This window comes from Salvelinus fontinalis, chromosome 5, assembly GCF_029448725.1.
Source record: "Salvelinus fontinalis isolate EN_2023a chromosome 5, ASM2944872v1, whole genome shotgun sequence".
Taxonomy (NCBI): domain Eukaryota; kingdom Metazoa; phylum Chordata; class Actinopteri; order Salmoniformes; family Salmonidae; genus Salvelinus; species Salvelinus fontinalis.
The window spans coordinates 21,012,207-21,038,702 of NC_074669.1; the positions used below are offsets into that span (position 1 = coordinate 21,012,207).

A 26,496-nucleotide genomic window follows, 5' to 3' on the forward strand; every position below is an offset into this window, starting at 1 on the left:
CTCTGACAGTAATTGACAGCACTGCTCATTGGTGATGCGTTATAAACCAGGACCTGAATCATTTATGCATAGTATGAGCAGTTTGAGCGGTCCTACCAGTTCCTACCGGCTCTCCTAATGGAACTGGGAGCCCCTTTACTGACTATTAGTGAAACACAGACAATGATGGCCAAGAAGAGAAAAATAACAGCAGAATGTGAAGTTCGATCCATTTTGAACCATTTGGCTATGATACTGTAGGAAGGAATATCCCTCCCAGCTCTTCCATGTTTCATGTTATTAACGGCTGATTACACACACACACACACACGCACACGCACGCACGCACGCACGCACGCACACAACACACACACACACACACACACACACACACACACACACACACACACACACACACACACACACACACACACACACACACACACACACACACACACACACACACACACACACACACACACACACACACACACACAAACAAATGTAACTCACACTACACTTTGGGACATTTTTACAAGCTTGATTTACACCATTACAGTGTTACTGGAGACAGGGGTAATGATCATGAATCAGGTTTGGGTTTTGTCGTTGTTTTTGTCAGTGACTTAGATAAAGACTGAAGAATGAAAAGGCTGTTGAATACAGAACAAGATCCCTCTAAGATTTGGGGGAGTTTTTTTTCAGTCATCTAAGCATGGCTGGAGAGGACACAAAGAGAAAATTGACAGATATCTCTTTAGCTCCATTGTGCAAGGTTTTCCCATACAAACATTCATGTTGTTTGTCTGATGAAAAGACTGGATTTCACAAATAAAACATTGTTTCCTGTAAGCGTTTCATCCCCATTATAACACATCAGAGAGACGGGTGGAGGAATTAACTTGAATGAGCTTTTACAAATGATCCAATTTCAGATGTTTTTTAATTGTTTAACCACACACCAACATACAGTTCAGATGATTGATAGCCGCTTACGCTGCTGCAACTCTGTTTGTCATATATCCTGATGCGTAGTCACCTTATCCCTATACATATCTACAATGCCTTGCAAAAGTATTCACCCCATGGCATTTTTACAATTTTGTGGCATTACAACCTATAATTTGAATGGATTTTTATTTGGATTTCATGTAATGGACATACACAAAATAGTCCAAATTGGTGAAGTGAAATGAAAAAAAACGTATTAAAAAAATTCAAAAAAATACAAAATGGAAAAGGGGTGCATGCAAATGTATTCAACCCCTTTGCTATGAAGCCCCTAAATAAGATCTGGATTAACCAATTACCTTCAGAAGTCACATAATTAGTTAAATAGATTGCACACAGGTGGACTTTAAGTGTCACATGATCTGTCACATGATCTTAGTATATATACACCTGTTCTGAAAGACCCCAGAGTCTGCAACACCACTAAGCAAGGGGCACCACCAAGCAAGCGGCACCATGAAGACCAAGGAGCTCTCCAAACAGGTCAGGGACAAAGTTGTGGAGAAGTACAGATCAGGGTTGGGTTATAAAAAAAGATCCGAAACTTTGAACATCCCACTGAGCACCATTAAGTCCATTATTAAAAAATTGAAAGAATATGGCACCACAACAAACCTACCAAGAGAGGGCCGCCCACCAAAACTCACAGATCAGGGGGCAAGGAGGGCATTAATCAGAGAGGCAACAAAGAAACCAAAGATAACCCAGAAGGAGTTGCATAGATTGGAGTATCTGTCCATAGGACCACTTTAAGCCGTAAACTCCACAGAGCTGGGCTTTATGGAAGAGTGTCCAGAAAAAATCCATTGCTTTAAGACAAAAATAAGCAAACACATTTGGTGTTCGCCAAAAGCCATGTGGGAAACTCCACAAACAAATGGATGAAAGGAACTCTGATTAGATGAGACTAAAATGTTGCTTTTGGTCATCAAGAAAAATGCTATGTCTGGCGTAAACCTAACACCTCACATCACCCCGAGAATATCATCCCCACAGTGAAGCATGGTGGTGGCTGCATCATGCTGTGGGTATTATTTTCATCGGCAGGGTCAGAATTTAAGGAATTATGGTCAGAATTTAAGGAATTATGGATGGCGCTAAATACAGGGAAATTCTTGAGGGAAACCTGTTTCAGTCTTCAAGAGATTTGAAACTGTGGCGGAGGTTCACCATCCAACAGGACAACGACCCTAAGCATACAGATAAAGCAATACTTGAGTGGTTTAAGGGGAAACATTTAAATGAGAATCTGTGGTATGACTTAAAGATTGCTGTATACCAGCGGAACCCATCCAACTTAAAGGAGCTGGAGCAGTTTTGCCTTGAAGAATTGGCAAAAATCCCAGTGGCTAGATTTGCCAAGCTCATAGTAACCCACCCTAAGAGACTTGCAACTATAATTGCTGCAAAAGGTGGCTCTACAAAGTATTGTTTTTGGGGGTGGGGTGAATAGTTATGCACGCTCAAGTTTTCTGTTTTTTTCTTGTTTGTTTCACAATAAAAAAATATTTTGCATATTCAAAGTGGTAGGCATGTTGTGTAAATGAAATTATACAAACCGCCACAAATTAATCTTAATTCCAGGTTATAAGGCAACAAAATATGCCAAAGGGGTGAATACTTTCGCAAGCCACTGTACCGCTAACGATCCAGTATCCCTGCACATTGTATATATGGTACTGGAATTGACCCTGTATATAGTATGCTTACTTACTTTATCGTGTTCTTCTTATTTTTATATCATGTATTTTTGTTCTACATTGTTATTTTTGCTATTACTTTGTTATTGATTACTGCATTGTTGGGATTAGAGCTTGCAAGAAAGTCATTTCACTGTACTTGTGTATGTGACATTAAAACTTGAAACTTAAGATGAACAACCTTGTAGCCTACTGTAGATCAACAGCAATTCAACTGCAATTATTTCTGTATGTGGTTTAGAGCCTCTCAAGGACTTCTTCACATTTACAATCCACTCCTCTGCTGTACAAGAAGTCCATGTTGATCAGCCATTTGAGTCAGATGTGGTAGTGCGTGGGTAACCATAGTAGTGAATGTATTGAGCATATCAACACGACTTTGAAAGGGTGTCGTGGCACTTTGCTACACTCTATTCCATTCATTCATGCTGCTTTTACCAAAACATACATCGTTTTTCAGGCAAAAATGAGTTATTTCCATTTGCCACGTCTTGGATATGTAATGTTATATGCTTTTTCCAAATTCTAATAAATGTACTATAAGAGGGTCTGTAGATATTTTTTTTTACAAATTAGCACCATTTCTTTCTTATTTTGATAGGCTGCACACTCCGAATGACTCGCACTGGTCCATCATAGTAGGGCTGTTGTTTGTTGGTCATTGTCATTGTGTAATCTTAACACCACGCTCCTGTATCTATCATAGCATCCTTTTTATTTTATTCTACATATATATACATTACCAGTCAAACATTTGGACACACCTACTCATTCCAGAGTTTTTCTTTATTTTTACTATTTTCTACATTGTAGAATAATAGTGAAGACATCAAAGCTATGAAATAACACATATGGAATCATGCAGTAACCCAAAAAGTGTTAAACAAATCAAAATATATTTCTTTAAAGTAGCCACCCTTTGCCTTGATGACAGCTTTACACACCCTTGTCACTCGGGCAGACCTCCAGAGTTCCTCAGTGGAGATGGAAGAACCTTCCAGAAGGACAACTATCTCTGCAGCACTCCACCAATTAGGCTTTTATGGTAGACTGGCCAGACAGAAGCCACTCCTCAGTAAAAGGCACATGACGGCCCGCTTGGAGTTTGCCAAAAGGCACCTAAAGAATCTCAGACCATGAGAAACAAGATTCTCTGGTCTGATGAAACCAAGATTGAACTCTTTGGCCTGAATGCCAAGTATCACGTCTGGGGGATATCTGGCACCATCCCAACGGTGAAGCATGGTGGTAGCAGCATCATTTTGTGGGGATGTTTTTCAGTGGCAGGGACTGAGAAACTAGTCAGGATCGAGGGAAAGATGAATGGAGCGAAGTACAGAGAGATCCTTGATGAAAACCTGCTCCAGATCACACAGCCAAGACAATGCAGGAGTGGCTTCGGGTCAATTTTCTGAATGTCCTTGAATGACACAGCCGGAACCCGGACTTGAACCAGATCCAATATCTTTGGAAAGCTGAAAATAGCTGTGCAGCTACTCTCCCCATCCAAGCTGACAGAGCTTGAGAGAATCTCCAGAGAAGAATGGGGGAAACTCCCCAAATACAGGTGTGCCAAGCTTGTAGCTCATACCCAAGAAGACTCAAGGCTGTAATCGCTGCCAATGGTGCTTCAACAAAGTACTGAATAAAGGGTCTGAATACTGATGTAAATGTTGTATTTCAGTTTATTATTTTTTATACATTTTGCAAAAATTTCCAAAAACCTGTTTATCTTTGTCATTTTAGCTTTGTCATCAGATTGATGAGGGACAAAAAACAATTGAATCAATTTCAGAATAAGGCTGTAACGTAACAAAATGTGGGGTCTGCATACTTTCCAAATTCGCTGTATATAAAGACAATTATATATTTTTTTCATTCCTGCTCTATGTTCTTTAAAAGTATTTTTTCTTCTTCAATATTCTTCTGAAGCAAATTAGTGGTAAATAAACCTTTGTCCTGGAACATGACGGGAAAAAAACAACAAATCATATGCTTTACTTGAAGCTGCAGTTGGCTTGCCCTTTTCTACTCCGCACATCTGGGTCTTGCGGCTTGTGCTCACGGCTCAATGATCAGGCAGGCTAGTGCTCGGCCACAGACAGATAGACAGAGAGCTTCTTCCTTGTATCTGAACATACAAATGCACAAACGTCCCACAACTGCCTTATGTAACATTTTGTAAAATATGTAACATTTTATTTTGAGTGTCATAACCGTTCAGGCATCCTGCACCTTCATCCCCGGCGCAAATCCGTTGTTGACAGGTGGCGCAGCGCAGAGCAGAGATGGCTGGTGGGAATTACTTTATCTCATTGTTGCGCATACCGTGGCTCTCATCCTGAGAATTAGGCCAGCCACACACCATATGTAAATAGGGCAGAAAGACACGTCCTCTGACTCGCAGATACATCGGAATTCTAATCCCGTTCACCGTGGGATTTTAGCTTTTGCATTATTTAGTGGAGGAAGGCCATTAAACGAGGCTCTGTTAAGGTTTAACTGCTGACATGATATAGCCTGTCATTTGTGACCATCAAGTACGACACTCTAAGTGGAAAAAGTCATGAGAACATTGAGATGTAAGGCTATATGTGAATGTTTTGTTAAGAAGAGGGGAAGTGAAATAGAATTGTCACACTAACGTTCTGAAATTACTTCTGGTGAATTCTCATCACATTGGATTTCCAGGAATAGAGGTCTTTTATAAGCACAAACTCCTTTTCTTTTATATTGACCTCATAAGCCAGACACCTTTTGAATATACCTGCACACATACAGAATAGTCATTTGATTAAGAAAAGTTTGACAATGCATTGTATTATTTCTATAAGCCTCTGACGGTTTAAAACCATTACTTTTCCTTTTTCAATTTGGCATTATGTCTACCAATGGTGACCTTAAAGGCCCAGTGCAGTCAAAAATATGATTTCCCTATGTTTTATTCCATACTATGAGGTTAGAATAATACTGTGAAATTGTGAAAATTATGATAATGACATTTTAGTGTTAGAGCTGTTTGAAAAGACCACCTTAAATTTCAGCTTGTTTTGTTGGGATTGAGTTTTGGCCTGCCTGGTGACATCACCAGGCGGTAAATTAGTAAGAGTTCCAAACCTCTCTGCCAATAACAGCTGGTTTTCAGTTTTCCCCTCCCCACACAGACCACTCCCAGACAGTCCTAGCTACATTTTTACTTGAGAAATTGCTATATTACTAAGAAGCTTTTCTTGTCTATTTTTGACAATTTTAATTGAAAACAATCACAGTAAACGACTTAATTGTTACCGAGATAAAAACAGCTGTATTGGAACTTTAAAAGTCAGAGATCATGGGTCATATTATAAAAAATACCCAGAACTTTAGCTTTGCATTCTAGTCTCTATAGTCTCCTATATTTAGAGAGAATTGTTCATTTCCGATAAGTGAAGATCTTGGAAGACAGAATACTTAAGCAATAATACCTGAGAGGCCATGTGTTATGGCATTTTTATCATGGCTGTGATGTGGCATAGACCACCACAGCCATGATAAAAATGTAATAACACATGGACTCAAGTGTATTATTGCTTTTATACAATGGATTACCAGCATTAAAAATCTAGGTTATTTTCCAAACCATACATTTTTCAACAGAACTTGATGCTATATTCACTGACACTGGTTGTCAAGTGGCATTTTCGGCGTTCTCTGGCGGTTATTATTTTCGTATTGACTGCCATGTAAAGCGAAACTACCCAAGCGCTGGTTGATAATTCCAGAACCTTGGTTTTTAACGGACGCAGTCCATGGATCTGAAAGCAGCGCTGAAACATTGTAGCAAAGACACTGATACAGCAGATCAGAATAGAAACCACAATGACACATTTTTTTCGGGTTGGTCACAGCATCGACAGCTATTTATTTATGATACTGAATTGCACATTTCTACGGGGCAGAGCTCGTTCCCCTATGTTCTCATACATGCAGCCACAACGATTCTCTCTGTCTCTTTCTATTGGATTTTTGTGGTTCTTGGTTTCTTAATTTTTGTCTTCTTTTATCTAGCTTCAGTTTGCGATTTCATCCATTGCCTCTTCGGCCAAAGTGCAACTGCAAATCAAACCACACCCTATTCAGTAGGTGGCGTAGAGACTCCAGAGAATATTACCCTTCTCATGTTTTTAAGCAGTTGCCAGATAGATGTTTATCCCCTTTTCTGACAGCCATTCCAGAAAGCACTTCACTGCCCAGTTGGTTTGTCTTGATGTAGCTAGCTTCTTAATTTCTCTCCTTTTCTATGTCACCTATATTAGCGCTAACATTACTGATTTCTGCATGTCTAAAGTTAGGCTCAGGTTGCTGGTCCACTTGCTCTTCTTCTTGTTTCATTTCTTTAATATCCTTCTCCTCCTCTTCTTGTTGGCACCATTCATGAAAACGTTTGTGGATAAAACAAATCAAAGTAGCTTTAAAATCATCGATGACAAGTTACAGGCATGGGCAGGAGAAGCTTTAACAATGGAAATTCCAAACCACCCGTTGTATAATTAAGCAATAATATATGAGAGGCCATGTGTTATGACCTTTTTCTCATGTCTGTGATGTGGTCATAGCCACGAGGCGAAGCCGCTTTCATGCAATGGGTTACCAGCATTAAAAATCAAGATTATTTCCCAATAAAGCCCAAGGTGGTGTGGTATATGGCCAAATATACCACGGCTAATGGCTGGTCTTATGCACAACGCAACGCAACCTTTAGCCCTGGTATACTGGCCATATATCACAATTCCCAGAGGTGCTTTATTGCTATTATAAACTGGTTACCAACGTAATTAGAGCAGTAAAAATGTTTTGTCATACTCGTGGTATACGGTCTGAAATACCACGGTTGTCAACCAATCAGCATTCAGGACTCGACCCACCCAGTTTATAATTAGATTTTCATAATTGCAAGCTAGAACTGATGGTTTGGTTTGCGAAACTAGCAAGTCTGTTTGTTTGGTTACCACGGTAACTACTGTAGCTATCTAGTAAACTTGCTAGCTACTTCAGTAGATGTTGAACACAGTTCTACCGTCAAATGAACACATTTCCAGTGGCAAATGTCCTCAATTGTAGCCATTTTATAAAAGCAATAATCAACTCAGGGCTCTGCGTACTCTGGAAAAGAATACAACCCCGTGGAAGCGCATAGCTCGTCGTTGATTATCCCTTACATATTTCATCCACACAGATGCCACCTTGCATACTGTAATAATGTATTGGCCAAGAACAGCCTCATATTGTGCATGCTGGTTCTCTATGCTACAATAATGCAAACATAGCTGTCAGCATGATTTAGTCAGCATGATTTAAGAGCAGATATTAACTCTTATCATTGGTATTTGGAAATTGGTGCTCAGATAATTATCCTAAAAGGAGCTGCAATATGCTTATTAAAGTGGAGGAATATTCATATTCATGTATGAGCGCAGCATTCTTCATCGTTAATGTATTCCATGTGTAAAATACCTTGTGGAGTTACAGTGACATAATAAATAATGCAGGGATGATGAATGAAATTGTCTGGCCCAAGCTATGCAAGTAAGATAAACACACAGCATATGTGTAATGGCACCGCTGTTGCCACAATGTGCTTTGTAAAGTCCATTCCCCTGACAGAACATATGTATCAGTGAGACACGCAAGCACGCATACATACACACACACACACACACACACACACGCATGCACGGACGGACACACACACACACACACACACACACACACACACACACACACACACACACACACACACACACACACACACACACACACACACACACACACACACACACACACACACACACTACCTGAATTCACAATGATCCGGCTCAGTTTAATACATCAGTATTCTACAATATTGTGTTTCTCACCTTGGTTTATGACCTGTATCTGCAGTAGATGAGGGCAGTGTACGTAATCAACAAACGTGTCTCTTTCAGGTCTTTAGTGAAGGTCGGCCGAGGTGGGAAGGGAGTCCATATTAATTACCTTCAGAATGGAGGGTATTCAGCTCTTCAATCTTCTATTTCAGATTTAATCAGGCTCTGGAAGGACTGGCTGAGATTTACAGAGAACGAGCAGGAAGGAGAGAGGAGGAGGGAGAGTAGGAGGGGGAGTGTTGAAAAAGAAGGCTTTCTCTGAGAACCACTATGAGGCCATTTTTACATTCATTATGGCTTTTTAATTTCTATAAGTAATTGTGTCTTTTCACAATGGGCTTTATTTTACAGTGCAGCTCACAGGGCCTATGGTTACAGCCCATAGAGCTGCTTGTCGGCTGCTGTATTGCTCCACCGTGGCTGCCAATGCGAGCATAGCAGGCTCTCCCTGAACTGTAATGGAATGATGAATTAACGATCACACATACAGTACTGGCACACGAACGCCAGCATGAATGGGCACGCACGCACGCACGCACGCACGCACGCACGCACACACACACACACACACACACACACACAGCTGTGTCCTTCAGAGACAGCTGTTCCATCACAGGTCTCCATTCTCTTATGCAGTGGTTACAGGAAAGGCCCCTCTATCTACTAGTCATGCGTTTTTTTTCTCCACACTCTACACCATAGCCCTGGACCACTCTGCATAATGGCGTGCTTGGCCCTCGCTTATCGATTTTTCCACTGTTTTCACCTGACTCCTGGATTAGGGTTAATTCTCTGATCTAGCAGCATTTTCAGCATTTAAAAGCCATGGCGTATCCATGGCGATGGCAGACAGCAGTCAGTTCTTCATAAAGGTGTGACAATTCAGGACCCCCTTTTCTTCACCCACCTCTCTCTCCATTCCCCCACTCTTGAATCCTGAGGTGTCATATTTCTTTGTAAAATGTCACCCCTCCTTTTCAAATTATTACAGTGCAATGTGACACTTCTGGGTCAATGAATACTGGAGATATTGATTTAAAAAAATACACTCGGCTTGACTTTTGTGTTATATGTGTATATGAACACTATATATAGTAGTCAAATATCCCTCAAGTAGAGTTATTATATGAGGCCCCCCTCTTTATATTAACTACTACCTTCAGGCAATAAAAAACGTATTGGGTGCTGGAACAGAGGTGAGACCTAATGGGAAAAAAAACACAATTTCATATTATTCTCCAGCAGTATCTCAAGGATGAACTTTTTTGAGCAGTCAGTAGTCCTTGTGACGTAATTCGTAATGTGGTGTTAATTCTCCATTATGAAGGAATCAAACAAGATGCTTTGCTGACATAGATACCTGTAAATGATACAACAGTGTGTTGTTAAAGCTTTTTACAGTTTTGAGAGACTTCACATTCTTCCCATGCCACAACCACTTACATCAATGAAGAACTTGACATCTAATAAAAAAAGACAGACTTCCCTTTACACTTGAAATGATGAAGAGTGGAATATGTAAGGTATCTATCACATTTCACAATACATACTGGAATTTTTGCCTAAAAGGCACTATTTGACCAGGGCAAAAATCAATTTAGGTCCATTTCACACTTTCAGGTTATTCTATCTCTCTGGTGTTATTTTATTCACTCAGTTTAAACAGATTATGCTGCTTGGAGGAACTCAGAGTTCTTTGGGGTTGACAAATTGAGCAGTGCCTTTCTCAAGGTTTCCCTTTATTTGCTAAGGAAGACTAAGGCAGACAGGGAGGATGAGTAGGAAGAGGGGGGACAGAGTTCTTGGCTGATAACATTTCCTCTGTTGTCAAAAACGAAGTTAGAGATATTTTTTGACATAAAAGAAGATGGAAAGCCCAGGCTTCATAACGCAGCCTGATCAAGCTGATGTCCTGTGTGTTTTGGAATACAAATTAGGAAAATGTGCCGAGCAAAGACAGTTTACCTCTGCCCCACAAGGACACTGACTGTAATCTCAATGTCAGACAATTTTCTGGGGGGGAGGTTGTGCAGAATTCTGAAAGAGCCATATCTGCTTGACCTTGCATCCAATAAGAAACAGTAGTCTTGCCTTGCTTCCCCATGCATTTTGGCCACTTCTTTATTTATCAATTTAAGCTCTCTACTAGCACACTGGTGTATCACCAGATCCACAATGCAGACACATCCTGCTAAGTTTAGCAGCACAGTGAGCCCAGCTTAATGGTCAGACTCATTGGTAAGTGGAAATGGGAGGTCAAGAAGTTAATATGTCCTCGACTGTCCCAGATAAAATAAAATGGTCTCGGATAAAATCTTTCTAAATTAATTTCCTTTATTTACTTATTCCAGACACTGTCTAGGACTCTTTTGATCCGGGGGATGAGATCACCACTAAACCAGGCTTCTGTATATCATAATCATTTCCCTACAATTAACCTCACTTTTATTTATCTGAAAGATAGATTCAGAGGTTTGCCCTTGCTTCACAGACACTTCTGTCATCTCTTGTGGGCACAGAAATACTCCCAGGCATATTATGTAAGTATATCTAAGACTATGCCTCTGTCAGTTAAGACATCACACAGAGTAGAAAAGCTGGCTGGCTAGTTCAGCACCTTGGAGAGCTCAAGACAGAGTAGGGCCCGGTTTCCCGATAGCGATGGAACTTAGGCTTATTAGTGTTTTAACAATGCAACTTTACTAGTGATGGAACTTAGGCTTATTAGTGTTTTAACAATGCAACTTTACTACAACGGCCGAAGATGTAACATTTGTTTCCCAAAACACCACACAGAGAGAACAGTCGCTAAGTGCGTCGATGCATGGAGCACATGGAGCATGTGTCGATGCTGATAGGATCGAAAGAAAGGTACTGTAGCACTGCTCTCGGATCAGCTTTCTCAATTCTAATCTTATCTTTAACATTATAATTATTTCGCAATACTGACGACAGATCAGCTCCTAGAGACATATTGCCACCTACGGCTGCACATATTGAGGCGGCTTATTCTAATGCTTACCCAATAATAATGCAGAAAATCACAGATTTGGCATATCATTGCACACATGTTAATTTTATTTAACTAGGGAAGTGAGTTAAGAACAAATTCTTATTTACAATGAAGGCCTACCCCGGCCAAACCCAGAAGACGCTGGGCCAATTGTGTGCCGCCCAATGGAACTCCCAATCACGGCCGGATGTGATGCAGCTTGGATTCGAACCAAGGACTGCAGTGACGCCTCTTGCACTGAGATGCAGTGCATTAGACCACTGCACCTTTCGGGAGATATGCTAGGCTACACATCATTAAATATATTGAGACTAATTACAGAAAGTAGCCTATAAGTTGCAAAGTAGTGAAAATGAAAACTGTATATTTCAATATGATTGAAATAGGCCTATATCTTACTGTATTTATATTTAATGCAGTCGTCTCGGTTTAATTTGGAGCATCTTTTTATACGTCACTTGTTTGTATCAATTGTAAAGACATTGTCAACTTTGTATTTGTAGTCAACTATGTTCTGAAGTTATCGTCAGTCACAGAGAGACAGATAAACCAAGAGATTTTATGTTTAGCGGAGAAGATCTCTGTATAAATTGATGCGGTAGGGCAAAAAAAGGATCTTAAGACACACTTACCCGTTCTAGGCAGGCATTAGATTATGAGTGTTTTCGAGTGTAACATTAATTACGACTGTTTTTGGAAACAACTTGAAGATTTACCGATGCTCCAACGAAGGTTCTAATGTTGAACTTAGCCTTAAGATGCTTTTGGGAAACTGGGCCAAGGTCTGAGGAGGGCTGGAGGCTAGTGGCTTCCTGTCCCATCCTGTGGCAATCTGTTTTGCCAGTAGTGGGCCGTAGCAGTCACACTGACCCCGTGGCACAGTATAAACAAGATTTAGTGGGCAGTCAATATGTTCCAGACAGCTCCAGCCTCTTTCCCCGGCCTGATGTAATTGGAAAGAGCTCTCAGATATGGTGGATCCACACTCTCCCAGCTTCTCACTCAGTGACAAAAGGAGAGATCCTGCACGACCAATGAATCCCATTCTACTCTAACTGATGTTGTTAGGCACAGACAAAGTCCCTTATGACAGAATGAGGGGACAAACTCCTTATATGTGATTGTGAAATCATAGCTGATAGCTTTGATTGGAGTTAAACTCTGCATTGTAAAAATTTCTGGTTGAATATTTTCAGCATCATATCCAGACAGTATATTAGTCCGACAACGACCATTGTTGCTTCCTTGTTGTCTTTCTCATTTAATTTCACTCTCGCCTCTCCCCCCTTACAGATTCATTACAGTTTGATGATATCAGATGATTGCTCTCACTCCTGGAACAATAGGCTGCTGGTCCCCCTGGCATGAGATCTAAATTTGACGGGCTTTTCACTCAGACATCAATGAGTCACTTTGCCAGAACATGTCTGCCTCTAACCATATCCTACTAGACATGAAGGGAGAAAAAAATTCAACAGTATGACTTGAATGCCAAATCAGTGTGAATGGGATTCTGGTACCAACATTTTTGGGGTTTACATATATACTGTACAGTAGAGCAGGCGGCATATTGTTATCACTACTCTTTTAAAACTTGCATGCCTTGATTAGAATGTTATGTTGCTGACATTCTATTGATATATGGCACAGCAGAACTCATCATTGCCTAAAGAGTTTTGCTACAGTAGCCTTCCAAATGCAGCTCAGTAGTAAATGTTGCAGATCCTCTCATACAATGGTTTTCTTATTTAAATATGGCTAAAGACGTTCTTTGTTTATGACATATAACATGGCAGTTGTAATTTCATTTGAAAACAATCATGCAAAGTGGTTTACTTCGTATTTCAGAATGGAATGAGAAGCACTATTAGAGCAGCCAGTGAGGACACAAACCACACTGTCATTACGGAATACCTGTGGAACTGATCGTGGCTGACAGCTCTCTGACACACAGGAAAAGCAATCACAAATGGAAGCATTTTCATTTCCATTAATTTAGTTATGGATTAAAACCTGACCCATTTACTAATCGCGGCAGTGGCACGGTTTTGTCAGTGCCCGTGCTGGGGTCCTGGTTGTTAGACAGATTACACCATTAGACTATCATCCCTGCTCTGTATCCGGGACCACCTGAAGGCAGGTGGAGGGTGGGTGGGTGGGGCTTTAAATCAATCACAATACTAGAAATAAAGAGACCTACTTTGCTATCCTTTGCAACCACATAGTACATGGAGGATTGGCAGGCAGTTGAGTAGCGGCATATACAGTTGTGATGATGGTGGGGCATGGGTTATTTTTAGATTGGTGCTCTTTTCAGATTTTGTATCCCTTGCTGGAAGGGAAATCAGTGGGTGAGGAACAGGAGGGGGAGATAGAGGAGGTAGAGGAGAAGGAGAAGATGGTGGGAGGAGAAGTATGAGGAGTAGGTGATGGAGGAGGAGGTGGGGGAGAAGGAGGTGAAAGAGATGGGGGTGAAGGCGGTAGGATGAGAAGGAGGTGCGAGAGGAGGAGAGTGGGTCAGAGGAGATGGGGGTTTGCCACAGAGACAGGCAGCTCTTCGGAGTCAGGAATAGGCAGGCCGATCCTCCAAGTCTGCCTGAGGGGGGCCTGGTTATTACACCAGCGTCTGCTTGGCACCGTGCTCTCCTCTCTCCACTTGGGGCGATGGAGCCATGTGGTGCTGTACCCAGCCTCTCCTCCACTTTCTCTCCCTTGCCTCTCCCCTGCCTTTTTGTGTATCCCCTAACAGCTGTCCACACGCTTGTTCCACATTGTGCATAGAAAACGACCTATAGGTCTCTGCATGATGGCGGGCACCTCAGAATGATGGCCCAGGCTGACTTATGGAAAAGCTGGCGGTGCTTCATACGTTTTTAGAGAGGACCTCTCCAGCTTGGTCCTATGTACATGGGTAGAGAGAATGGCATGGTGAATGACCAACATGTGAGTCAATTTCAAGTGTCTCCCAATAGCCACTCCATCTGGGAGATCATCTTGTTGGACATGACATAAATTATAGACAGGATAGATGCTGTTATAGTACTGAGCATGAGTCGTATGGAGGGGACATACTTCACTCAAGCATTGAGGAGTGAACATGGATCCACAGAGGAGAAATGTGTTGGTGTAATTTACGTTGTTTGTGGTTCTTTACAGATATTACAATCCACAGTCTTTAATCAGAGTATCCACTGGCAAAAAAACAGCTTTTCAATTCTGTGGGTGGAATGAATCATGGCTGAAGTCAGGGCAGCGTTTCACTGCTAATGGCTGAAGTGCATTAATGTGAAAAGTGCATTAAAACTTTCAATGGTTTATCCGGTAGTCTGTAATAAAAACGGAGAATGTCAATTAAAATATGCAATATTAATGAAATGATACTGTACAAGGAAGACCCAGTTAGCTGGAGGCAATTTTTGTATATTTTCAAATGGTTCAGCTCACTCAAATGGGAAACAGGCTGTTATCTAGTGCATTTCCTTTCATTCAGTGACAGCAACAAGCAGCAACAGCATGTGGGTAGTTGGCCCAGTAGTGGCCTTTTGTGACCACACACCAGTCTTCAAGGATAGCAATACACCATCTTCTGGCAAACAGAATCCATATCACAGAGGATTTCCAATATAGCTACCTCTTTGGCAAAAGTGGTTGCTAAGTTTCCCCTTATTTTTAGAAAGCAATTCCATTTTCCCATTTGCCATATCAACTGTAGCAGCTGAGTTGTTTGCTACAGTATCTGTCACTGCAGTTATCACAATCGAAAGTTCTGTTCAAGTGCTTATTGAGGGGATGTTCGGTTGAACATCAGTCTCTTGTTCCCCAGTAATCTGATGACCGTCAACAAATGGACAACCCCGCTTCAAGATATCCCAGACATTATTTTGCTCTATTACTGTACCTCTGTAGTAATTCTGAAATTAACGTTACTACAGCCACAACATTGTACTATGCTCTGTGTTACCACATGTTAAATGTCAACATAGGGCAAAACCCCCAAAATAACGTATTTAAACTGTAGAACTGTTCAATGTACCATCATACCAGGTCATTTAATGTTAAAATAAAATAAAAATGGATGAATAAGATATTTGGCTACAGAAGTGCCGTTTCGCACCGATCTCTTCATCTTCTGTCCTTCAAAAAAATCCTATGAAATGACGTCAACACACACTTGAGGGGTTGCTGGCTAGCTAAAGTGGATAGCTTAGCCAACGAACTAGCTGCGTCGGTCGCGGCGCGCATTACCAAAATGACACATTGACGAACTACCAAATGCACACTCCATTTCTGTTTGAAAATTGAGAAAGGGGAGGAGTTGGACCTTTTTTCGTGCACAACGTCTAGCTTTAATACAATGTTGTTATTAGTGTTATTACAGCATTTCTACACATTTTTAAGAGCAATTCAATGTAAATTGAGATTCTTATTTTGTGACTATGTCTACACAATAGAATCACCACTGAAAATCCTTTTTAATGTAGAAATCTATTAGACCTAGTCTTTTCTGCCCTGTGATTGGCCCGCATGCTTTTAATCTTATAAATAGGTTTCATTTGTAATGGTTGTTTCCCCCCTCTTTCTTAAAAGCCGAATGTAGCTGTTTTTGTATCAATATCAAATAATTTCTGGGTAACAATTAATTCTTAAGTATCTTACTGTAATGAATATCCATTAAAATGGTAAAAGTAGCTTTATAGCAAAAAACTATTTCTCAAGCAATAATTTAGCTAGGACTGTCTGGGAGTGCTCTGAATAGGCAGGGGGAAACTGACAACTAGCTGTAACTTTACATAGAGGTTTGGGACTCTCTTTGTTATTGGTCTATTAACCAATTTACCTCATGGTGATGTCACCATGGAAAGCCAAAAACTCCTGCCCATGCAAACCTGCTGATTAAAAGGTCCTGTGTAGATTTTATTTTCAACCAGCAACTACCAGGAAAAAACACTGCTACATTTTTTCCTACACTTTTACACTGTTAGTTTCATTAGCTGTTGTACAATATGACAAAAAAACGAATTTTGACTGCACTTGGCCTCTAACATGGAAGTATTGTCTGTGGTGCTGAAAATATCCTTTAGCTTAAATTATATTTAGTGGCAGTCCCACAATTCTTGTAGCAAGCAGAGCAATAATCTTAGCATTCTCCATGTGTAAGTTACCCACCCACTCTGGCCAGACTACAGCTCGTCTTTCAATACCATAGTGCCCTCACAGCTCACCACAAAGCTCAAGGCCCTGGGACTGAACTCCTCCCTATGCAACTGAGTCCTGGACTTCCTTACAGGCCGCCCCCAGGTTGTGAAGGTAGGCAACATTACCTCCTCCACACTGATTCTCAGCACGGGGCCCCACAAGATTGCGTCCTCAGTCCCCTCCTGTACTGCGTGTCCTCACACAGTTCCAACTCCATCATCAAGTTTGTAGACGACCTGACAGTAGTAGGCCTGATTACCAACAACGAGACGGTCTACAGAGAGGAGGAGGCACTCTGACGGACTGGTGCCAGGTAAACAACCTCTCCGCGAATGTCAGCAAAACAAAGGAGCTGATTGTGGACTTCAGGAGGAACCAGGCTGGGCACGCCCCCATCCTCATCAACCGGGCTGCCATGGAGACGGTCAAAAACTTCAAGTTCCTAGGCGTACACATCTCAGAGGAGCTGAAATGGTCAAACCACATAGACACCGTGTTGAAGAAGGCACAACAGCGACTCTTCAACCTCAGGATGCTCAAGAAATGTGGCTTGTCCCCGAGGGCTCTCACAGTGTTCTACAGGAGCACCATTGAGAGCATACTGTCGGGCTGCATCACAGCCTGGTACAGCAACTCCACCTCTGCAGACCGCAAGGCGCTACAGAGGGTGGTACGCTCAGCTGACAAACCATTGGGTGCCCACTGCCTGCCCTCCAGGACACCTACAACACCAGGTGACGCAGGAAGGCCAAGAAGATCATCAGGGACCCCAGACACCGAACCATGGCTTGTTTTCCCCGTTTCTATCACTCAGACGTGGGCAGTATAGGAGCATCATGGTACAAATTGTAAAACTGGCCAATAGTTTCTACCCCCAGACCATCAGGATGCTGAATAGCCACCACTAGTCAGCTACCTGCTCACCCTGTGCATTGTTTTATTTCACTTTGTCCTGTATTGTTTGAGCCCGTAGCTCAATCATTTCACTGTACCCTGTAATTACATCTGCAACCCTGTACATGTGACTATTAAACTCTTTAATCTAATCAACATTTCACTTCCTTATGTTTTAAATACATTTTAACAAGACAAATATAATTTTTCATGTTCATCATTCATGTGAATCATTCAGCGGGGTATTTCTCTAACATATCATAAACTTTAGAGTGCTGTGAAAAAGTATTTGCCCCCTTTCTAATTTTCTCTACTTTTGCATATTTTTTCTACTGAATGTTATCAGATCTTCAACCAAAACTTAATATTAGGTAAAATGAACCTGAGTGAACAAATAATACAACATTTACATACTTATTAATTGAAAAAATATATACATTGCCCCTGTGTGAAAATGTAATTGCCCCCTTACACTCAATAACTGGTGGTGCCACCTTTAGCGGCAATGACTTCATCCAAATGCTTCATGTAGTTGTTGATTAGTCTCTCACATCACGGGGGCCCCGTGTAGCTCAGTTGGTAGAGCATGGCGCTTGCAACGCCAGGGTTGTGGGTTCATTTCCCACGGGGGGCCAGTACAAAAAAAGTATGAATGTATGTACTTGTAAGTCGCTCTGGATAAGAGCGTCTGCTAAATGACTTAAATGTAAATGTAAATGTAACATCACTGTGGAGGAATTTTGGCCCACTCATCCATGCAGAACTGCTTTAACTCAGCAACATTTTGTGGGTTTTCAAGAATGAACTACTCGTTTCAAGTTCTACCACAACACCTCAATTGGGATTAGGTCTGGACTTTGACTAGGCCATTCCAAAACTAAAACTGTATAGCTTTTTAGCCTTTTTCATGTAGACTTGAATGTGTGTTTTGGATTACTGTCTTGCTGCATGACCCAGCTACGCTTCAGCTTCAGCTCACAGATGGATGGCCTGACATTCTCCTGTAGGATTCTCTGTTACAGAGAAGAATTCATGGTTCCTTCTTAAGGCAAGTCGTCCAGGTCTTGAGGAGGCAAAGCATCCCCAAACCATCACACTACCACCACCATGCTTGACAGTTGAGTCAAATTTTTGGACGAGATGGGTTAAAAAGCAACAAATTTGACGTTTTGGAATGGCCTAGACAAAGTCCAGACCTAATCCTAACTGAGATTTTGTGGCAGCACTTGATACGAGCAGTTCATGAATGAAAACCCACAAATGCCGCTGAGTTAAAGCAGTTCTGCATGCAAGAGTGGGCCAAAATTCCTCCACCGTAATGTGAGAGACCGATCAACAACTACAGGAAGCATTTGGTTGCAGTCATTGCAGCTAAAGGTGGCACAAGCAGTTATTGAGTGTAAGTGGGTAATTGCTTTTTCACACAGGGGAATTGGGTGTTGCTAAACTTTGCTAATTAAATAAATAAAGTAAGTATACTTTTTAAAATTATTTGTAAACTCAGCTTCCCTTTAACTGATATTAGGTTTTGGTTGAAGATCTGATAACATTCGGTATAAAAAAATATGCAAAAATAGAGAAAATCAGAAAGGGGGCAAATATTTTTTCACAGCACTGTATATCCAAAAAGTCGGATTTCATTACCTTTTAGGGTTGTGCTGGTCGTGGTGGTCGTCTGCAAAGTTGTTTCCACGGGTCACAAAAGTTAAATTAACTTGGCACGAGCTGAATTAAATGTAAAAGGCTTTGAAAATAAAAAGTTTGTGGTACACTCAGTGCTTTGTTGACAGTTCACTGAGATACACTTGTTTTTGTGAAAAATCTTTTAAAAAGAACAGGAATTTCACATTGATATGAAAAGTGCATATAGTATGAAAATACTATGTCATGATTCAAAATCAATATCCATCTTACCTCGATTGTGTTTCATGTCTTTTGATTTGAGAAGAAACATGAGAAATTCAACGGTGACCCTGTCAGTTAGCCTTAATTCTTGCACAGAATCCAGCCTAGCTGATGCAATACTATTTTCCTGATTTTTGAACACTTTTTTTCTCTGGCCTCTATTGATTTAGTCACTATAATTTTGTCCATCCTACAAGAGTAAAAAGTCCATTACATTGAACGAATTATGATAGAGACATGAGGTTTAAACCATTGGTTTTCTTAGAGGAGTCTATGGAATTAACATATTATTTTATCCATTGGTCAATATGTATAATATAAAATAAGTATTTCAAGTATCAATGGTAAAGTGGTTGCAGAACAATAGCTCCATATTCATGGTCCCATTCTAAGTCCCATTCATGGTTGTAATAAATATCGCTCTCCTGGGGGTGATATGCTCATATCCACTGAGAGGTACTCATACTATTCTAGAAAAACAATAATGCAAAACAATTGTAGTCAACAAGTAACTGTGAATGTGATGCAACAGCAGTAAGCCATTCATTGTGGGAAATTCCCACACAGGAAGTGTGCAATACAATAAGTAGCCTATAATAGGGTAGAGTAAAATCGTGACTTGATATGGGGAAGTTTATTTGCAGACATTTAGGGGAAAATAATATTCCTTGTCTCTTTAAAAATATTAAGCAGCTTTATTGAAGTTCCTTCCAGGGCCGCTAGGTGTATCTCTGTTCCATTTTTCGATCAGCGCATCCTCTCGCCAACAGGGACGAGAGGAGACCTCGGCATTTTGTCAAGCAAGTGCACCCTGAATCGTGAGCGAATAAAATATATTTAAGTTATTTATTTTTCATGTCGTTAAGATAAAGAGGTGTGCGCAAGAGCCGGAGCAAATGTTCGTCTCTGGCGAAGGAAACCATTTTTGGATTAAAAACACTTTATTCCGGCAGAGGGGGATCCTTTAGTTTTTCTCTTCTGCAAAATTGTTGGACGGAATTATGACGAAGTATGAAAAGGCGAGTTTATAAGCTTTGAAGTGAAGTCTTTTTCTTTGTCAAAGCTTGTGCCTCAGATTTTTGGGGAGATGATTCTAAAGAGCATTACACTCTGAAATAACGGGACATGGCACTGAGGAAAATTATCTGAGGTGACGAGTGGTGGAGATCAAGCCTCATGGTAAATATACATATATTGAAATATGACTGTTCAAACATACTATTCAGTCACAGCCCTTGTCTACTTTTATCAAATGGCGATTTTAAATGCGAGCTTTGAGTCGAGGTCAATTGTAAGATATTGGGAAGGAGGGAAAAACTAGTTCTAGACTACCTAGCCTACATGCATTTATTTCCATGCATAATGTGTATATTAGCCTATTTAGCCTATATAATTATCCTAGAGTTATGATGAATTTGAAATTGGGATGCTGGCATGGTGGCTACATTCAACGACAGAGCATATTTTGCTATGTTTGGCATATATGCTCCTGTCCAGCTCTCTGTTGAAGTCTCTGTCTTTTGGAAGCTCACACACTCACGTGCTTTCATGTTTAATATGAAAATGTGAATAAACTACTTTCATAATGGTCGGTTGTGCTGATGCCAGTTGCCCAGGTGCATAGGTCCAAATCACCATCCATTTTAATACCACCTGCAGCCCTGTGAAGAGACCTAACCCTATTTATTAAGCGCAATAAAGAACCAGTAATGCATTTCTCTGCGAATTGTAATAGAACATAATCATCACTGATGAAGGAAAATTAATTTCCACCGGTCTTAATTCAATTGAAATTTTAATTGATATTCATTTAGCCATAAGGGTAAATACCTAACGCTGAGTCGGGAATGTATTAGCCTTCATTCATTCATTAATTTCAATGACTATGTTCGGAAATGACTCTCAGATGGTGGATACGCATTGTATGCTATGAAGAACTGAATTATATGGTAAATCGAGTAGGCGACGTTTGATGGGAAAGTTTAACACTATTGGCTATAGGTACAGGGCATCAGAAAACTGGATAAATGCAGTATTTGTGGTGTGTGCTCAATTTATAGACCAAAGGCAGAAATAGTCATAGCAGTAAAAAGCTGACTGGATTAGTTTATTTGGCTTTGGCAAATAGTCGCTAATGATATTATCAACAATATGGATGTTTTACGCATGTTTTATATGGGGGATAAACTCACCAGTTATCATTACGTGATCTTCGAGCTATTAGTCATTGACTTCCATTGCTATATGCATACGTGGCCATTTTTCCTACAGTGAGCTCTGTTGTGGTCCTGTTAATTACAGTTTGTATAGACGTGAACACTGCATGCTGTGTCGTTATAGCCACCTTGGATTTTACTCTTGTAAAAGCTCATAAAACGAGGTACCCAATCAAATCTTACACAATGTTAGATTCAAGGACAAAGTTGAATGTGATTTGAGATAGAGAGACATATGATTGTCCTCTGTTGCGATGCAGGGACAAAAAAGTATCTATTATTCACATTCATTTGTGACATTGCTCTGAACGCAACTATCCCAGAAGGCAACACCTGGTTGAAAAGACGTCATATGATGTCTTATTTATATATAGCCTACATCTTTTCACTGACAAGAATATTATGTATGTTTCTGACCACCATATAACCAGTTGATCATAATTGTGACCTATATTTGACCAGTTGGTCATAGTTCAGACCACTACTGATTCAGAGGGGTTGGGTTAAATGCGGAAGACACATTTCAGTGGAATGCATTTATATTATGTGCTATATTATGTACTGGTCAAAATTAAGACCTCATCATAACCTGGCAATGACACCTGACTACAGAACTACAGTATTGTAGAGGACAAAGTTGGATATTGAAAAGATTGTTCATTACATTTCTATTTGTTTCCATAGGCACCAGTTAAAGTTTAAATATGCAACGTTCATACATTTAAAATAGATCAAGCAACGGCAAAAAAAATCTACATCACAATTTTTTGCACATGTGCATACAGTTATTGTTTCATAATTCCCCCACAGACATTACATGCCTAGAAAGACTGGGACACAATGTATATAGATAGGCCCATTGTTTTGTTTTATTAATGGTTAATAAGAGTGGCGTGATTGGGTAGATACTCATCAAGGACTTCTGAGCATAGAATGCTATCTGGAGTATAGTGGCTCTCCTGACGAGTGGTGTGACGGGTCCGATCTGCAATGAAGAGAATCCGCGTATAACTACTTTATACATTTCAGATTTGAAAAGAATTAGAGAAGGACATTCCTGAAGGAACTTTGTGGACCTCCATGGTACTAGTTGAAAACATTTGTGGCAGTATAGCTTAGAGATGTCTTCCAAAAAGAGCGACTTGCTCATATACAGTGCCTTCGGGAACTATTCAGAGCCCTTGACTTTTTCCACATTTTGTTACATTACAGCCTTATTCTAAAATTGATTAAATAGTTTTTTCCCCTTATAAATCTACACACAATAGCCCATAATGACAAAGCAAACACAGGTATTTAGAAGTGTTTGCAAATGTATTAAATATAAAAAACTGAAATCTCACATTTAAATAAGTATTCAGACCCTTTACCCAGTTCTTTGATGAAGCACCTTTGGCAGTGATTACAGCCTCAAATCTTATTGAGTTTGATGATACAAGCTTGGCACACCAGTACTTGGGGAGTTTCTCCCATTCCCCTCTGCAGATCCTCTCAAGCTCTGTTAAGTTGTATGGGGAGTGTCGCTGCACAGCCATTTTCAGGTCTCTCCAGAAATGTTCAATCAGGTTCAAGTCCGGGCTCTGGCTGGGCCAGTCAAGGACATTCAGAGACTTATCCCTAAGTCACTCCTGCACTGTTTTGGCTGTGTGCTTAGGGTTGTTGTCCTGTTGGAAGGTGAACCTTCACCCCAGTCTGAGGTCCTGAGTGCTCTGGAGAAGGTTTTCATCAAGGATCTCTCTGTACTTTGCTCCGTTCATCTTTGCCTTGATCCTGACTAGTCTCCCAGTCCCTGCTGCTGAAAAACATCCCCATAGCATGCCACCATCATGCTTCACCATAGGGATGGTGCCAGGTTTCCTCCAGATGTGACGCTTGGCATTCAGGCCAAAGAGTTCAATCTTGGTTTCATCAGACCAGAGAATCTTGTTTTTCATGGTCTGAGAGTCTTTAGGTGCCTTTTGGCAAACTCCAAGCGGGCTGTCATGTGCCTTTTACTGAGGAGTGGCTTCCGTCTGGCCGCTCTGCTATAAAGGCCTGATTTGTGTAGAGATTAAATTGTTGTCCATCTGGAAAATTCTCCCATCTCTACAGAGGAACTCTAGAGCTCTGTCAGAGTGACCATTAGGTTCTTGGTCACCTCGCTGACCAAGGCCCTTCTCCCCAGATTGCTCAGTTTGGCTGGGCGGGCAGCTCTACATTTACATTTACATTTAAGTCATTTAGCAGACGCTCTTATCCAGAGCGACTTACAAATTGGAAAATTCATACATATTCATCCTGGTCCCCCCGTGGGAAATGAACCCACAACCCTGGCGTTGCAAGCGCCATGCTCTACCAACTGAGCCACACGGCTCTAGGAAGAGTCTTGATGGTTGCAAACGTTGTCCATTTAGGAATGATGAAGGCCACTGTGTTCTTGGGGACCTTCATGGCTGCAGACATTTTTTCAATGACCTTTCCACAGATCTGTGCCTCGACACAATCTTGTCTTGGAGCTCTACAGACAATTCCTTCGACCTCATGGCTTGGTTTTTGCTCTGACATGCACTGTCAGCTGTGGGACCTTATATAGACAGGTATGTGCCTTTCTTAATCATGTCCAATCAATTGAATTTACCACAGGTGGACTCCAATCAAGTTTTAGAACCATCTCAAGGATGATCAATGGAAACAAGATAAACCTGAATTCAATTTCGAGTCTCATAGGAAAGGGTCTGAATACTAATGTAAATAAGTTATATTTGTTTTTTATGGGGTATTGTCTGTAGATTGCTAAAAAATGTATACTTAATCAACTTTAAAATAAGGCTGTAACTTAACAAAATGTGGAAAAAGTCAAGGGGTCTGAATACTTTCTGAAGGCACTGTACTTTACGTCCTCCTTCACCATTGCGGTTCGGGCCATGTTTTAGAACTTTCCAGAGGGCCTGCAACACATCAACCTCCTGAGTTTATGGCTTTTCATGACACGTACTGTAAGTATAAAAAGATAATACAATAAATTAACATTTGGCATAATGTGGGCATGCAGGACACGACAGAACAGTAACACACAGTAACACAAAACTGTCAGAATCTACGAAAAAATTATCTTTGTCTATGTCAATGTCTCAACTCCTCACTTATTTCTTATTTAACTACAATGGAGCACACACGAGTGGTAGCAAAGGCAATCTGAAACATTTTCAGAAAGAGGATATCAAAATTAACAGTAGTTGAATAATGACAATTTTGAACTCATCTCTAAATGGAACTCATCTCTAAATGGTAAAGTTTTGCTTAATCTTAATTGCAATGTTCAAACAATTTTTTATAAACACACCGCTCCATAATCCTTAAGACATTTTTCTAGACAGAGGTTCCCCAATTGATGACAGCTTGGCAGTCTTAAAAAAACAAAGGTGAATGCAACAATTAAAGTATAAAATAAAATAATAAAGAGACAATAAAATATTAACTTTTTCAAAAGTTGTGTGTCTTTCGTACCATTCCCGCACCAAACATAGTTAGAAAAGGGTGTAATTGGTAAATCTCTTCCTCTTCTCTGCAACTGTGCACATTTGTGAGTATGAGTGAGGGCCAGGGAGAATGAGCAAGAGAGAAATGGGATAAACTTTACATGACTCACCAAGGGAGGTCTCTGTTGAATCTGGACACAAGGATTTTGCACTTGAAAAAAAGGTGAGTTAAAATAGGATTTTATTTGCTTTACAAATGTATATTATTTGCACATTTGTGGCCTGCTGGAGGTCATTTTGCAGGGCGCTGGCAGTGCACCTCCTTGCACAAAGGCGGAGGTAGCGGTCCTGCTGCTGGGTTGTTGCCCTCCTACGGCCTCCTCCACGTCTCCTGATGTACTGGCCTGTCTCCTGGTAGCGCCTGCATGCTCTGGACACTACGCTGACAGACACAGCAAACCTTTTTGCCACAGTTCGCATTGATGTGCCATCCTGGATGAACTGCACTACCTGAGCCACTTGTGTGGGTTGTAGACTCCGTCTCATGCTACCACTAGTGTGAGAGCACCGCCAGCATTCAAAAGTGACCAAAACATCAGCCAGGAAGCATAGGAACTGAGAAGTGGTCTGTGGTCACCACCTGCAGAATCACTCCTGTTTTGGGGGGTGTCTTGCTAATTGCCTATAATTTCCACCTTTTGTCTATTCCATTTGCACAACAGCATGTGAAATTTATTGTCAATCAGTGTTGCTTCCTAAGTAGACAGTTTGATTTCACAGAAGTGTGATTGACTTGGAGTTACATTGTGTTGTTTAAGTGTTCCCTTTATTTTTTTGAGCAGTGTACATACTGTAGGTCTACGTGTTATGTATTAAACATCAACACAGCGTTCATTGGGACAGAAGAAAATGTGCAGCACAATAAACAGTGCAATTAGCTAACACAGACAACAGGTTACCATTAGAACCCAGCATACACAGCAAGCTATCACATACAGCATCATTAATTAAGCAACGATTATGTACTGCTGTTTTACTGCATTCTAATGGTAGTGAATTTTTGTTAGTGTGTCCTGTATTATTGTGCATGTTTATCTTACATGCTGGTAGCTTATAGCAAATATTATGGAAGTGAATGTTCACTTTTGAATTGGGTGGAGTGCAACTACAAAAACCACTACCATAGCCTGTTGTTTGTCAAACGTGCTAAGATGAATC

General features: G+C 40.7%; 1 protein-coding gene across 8 annotated transcripts in view; it reads left to right on the forward strand.

Moving 5' to 3' along the window:
- Nucleotides 1–26,496, forward strand: part of LOC129855301 (neuroligin-1-like) — a 359,101-nt gene that overhangs the window by 36,966 nt on the left and 295,639 nt on the right. For 7 of the 8 annotated variants that reach the window (XM_055922816.1, XM_055922818.1, XM_055922820.1 and 4 more), the window contains exon 1: nt 20,351–20,783. The exons of the other annotated variant lie outside the window; for it this stretch is intronic. The gene's annotated coding sequence lies outside the window, so the exon portion shown is untranslated. Of the gene's footprint in view, nt 1–20,350; nt 20,784–26,496 lie in introns of those variants that run through there. 8 annotated transcript variants of the gene reach the window in all.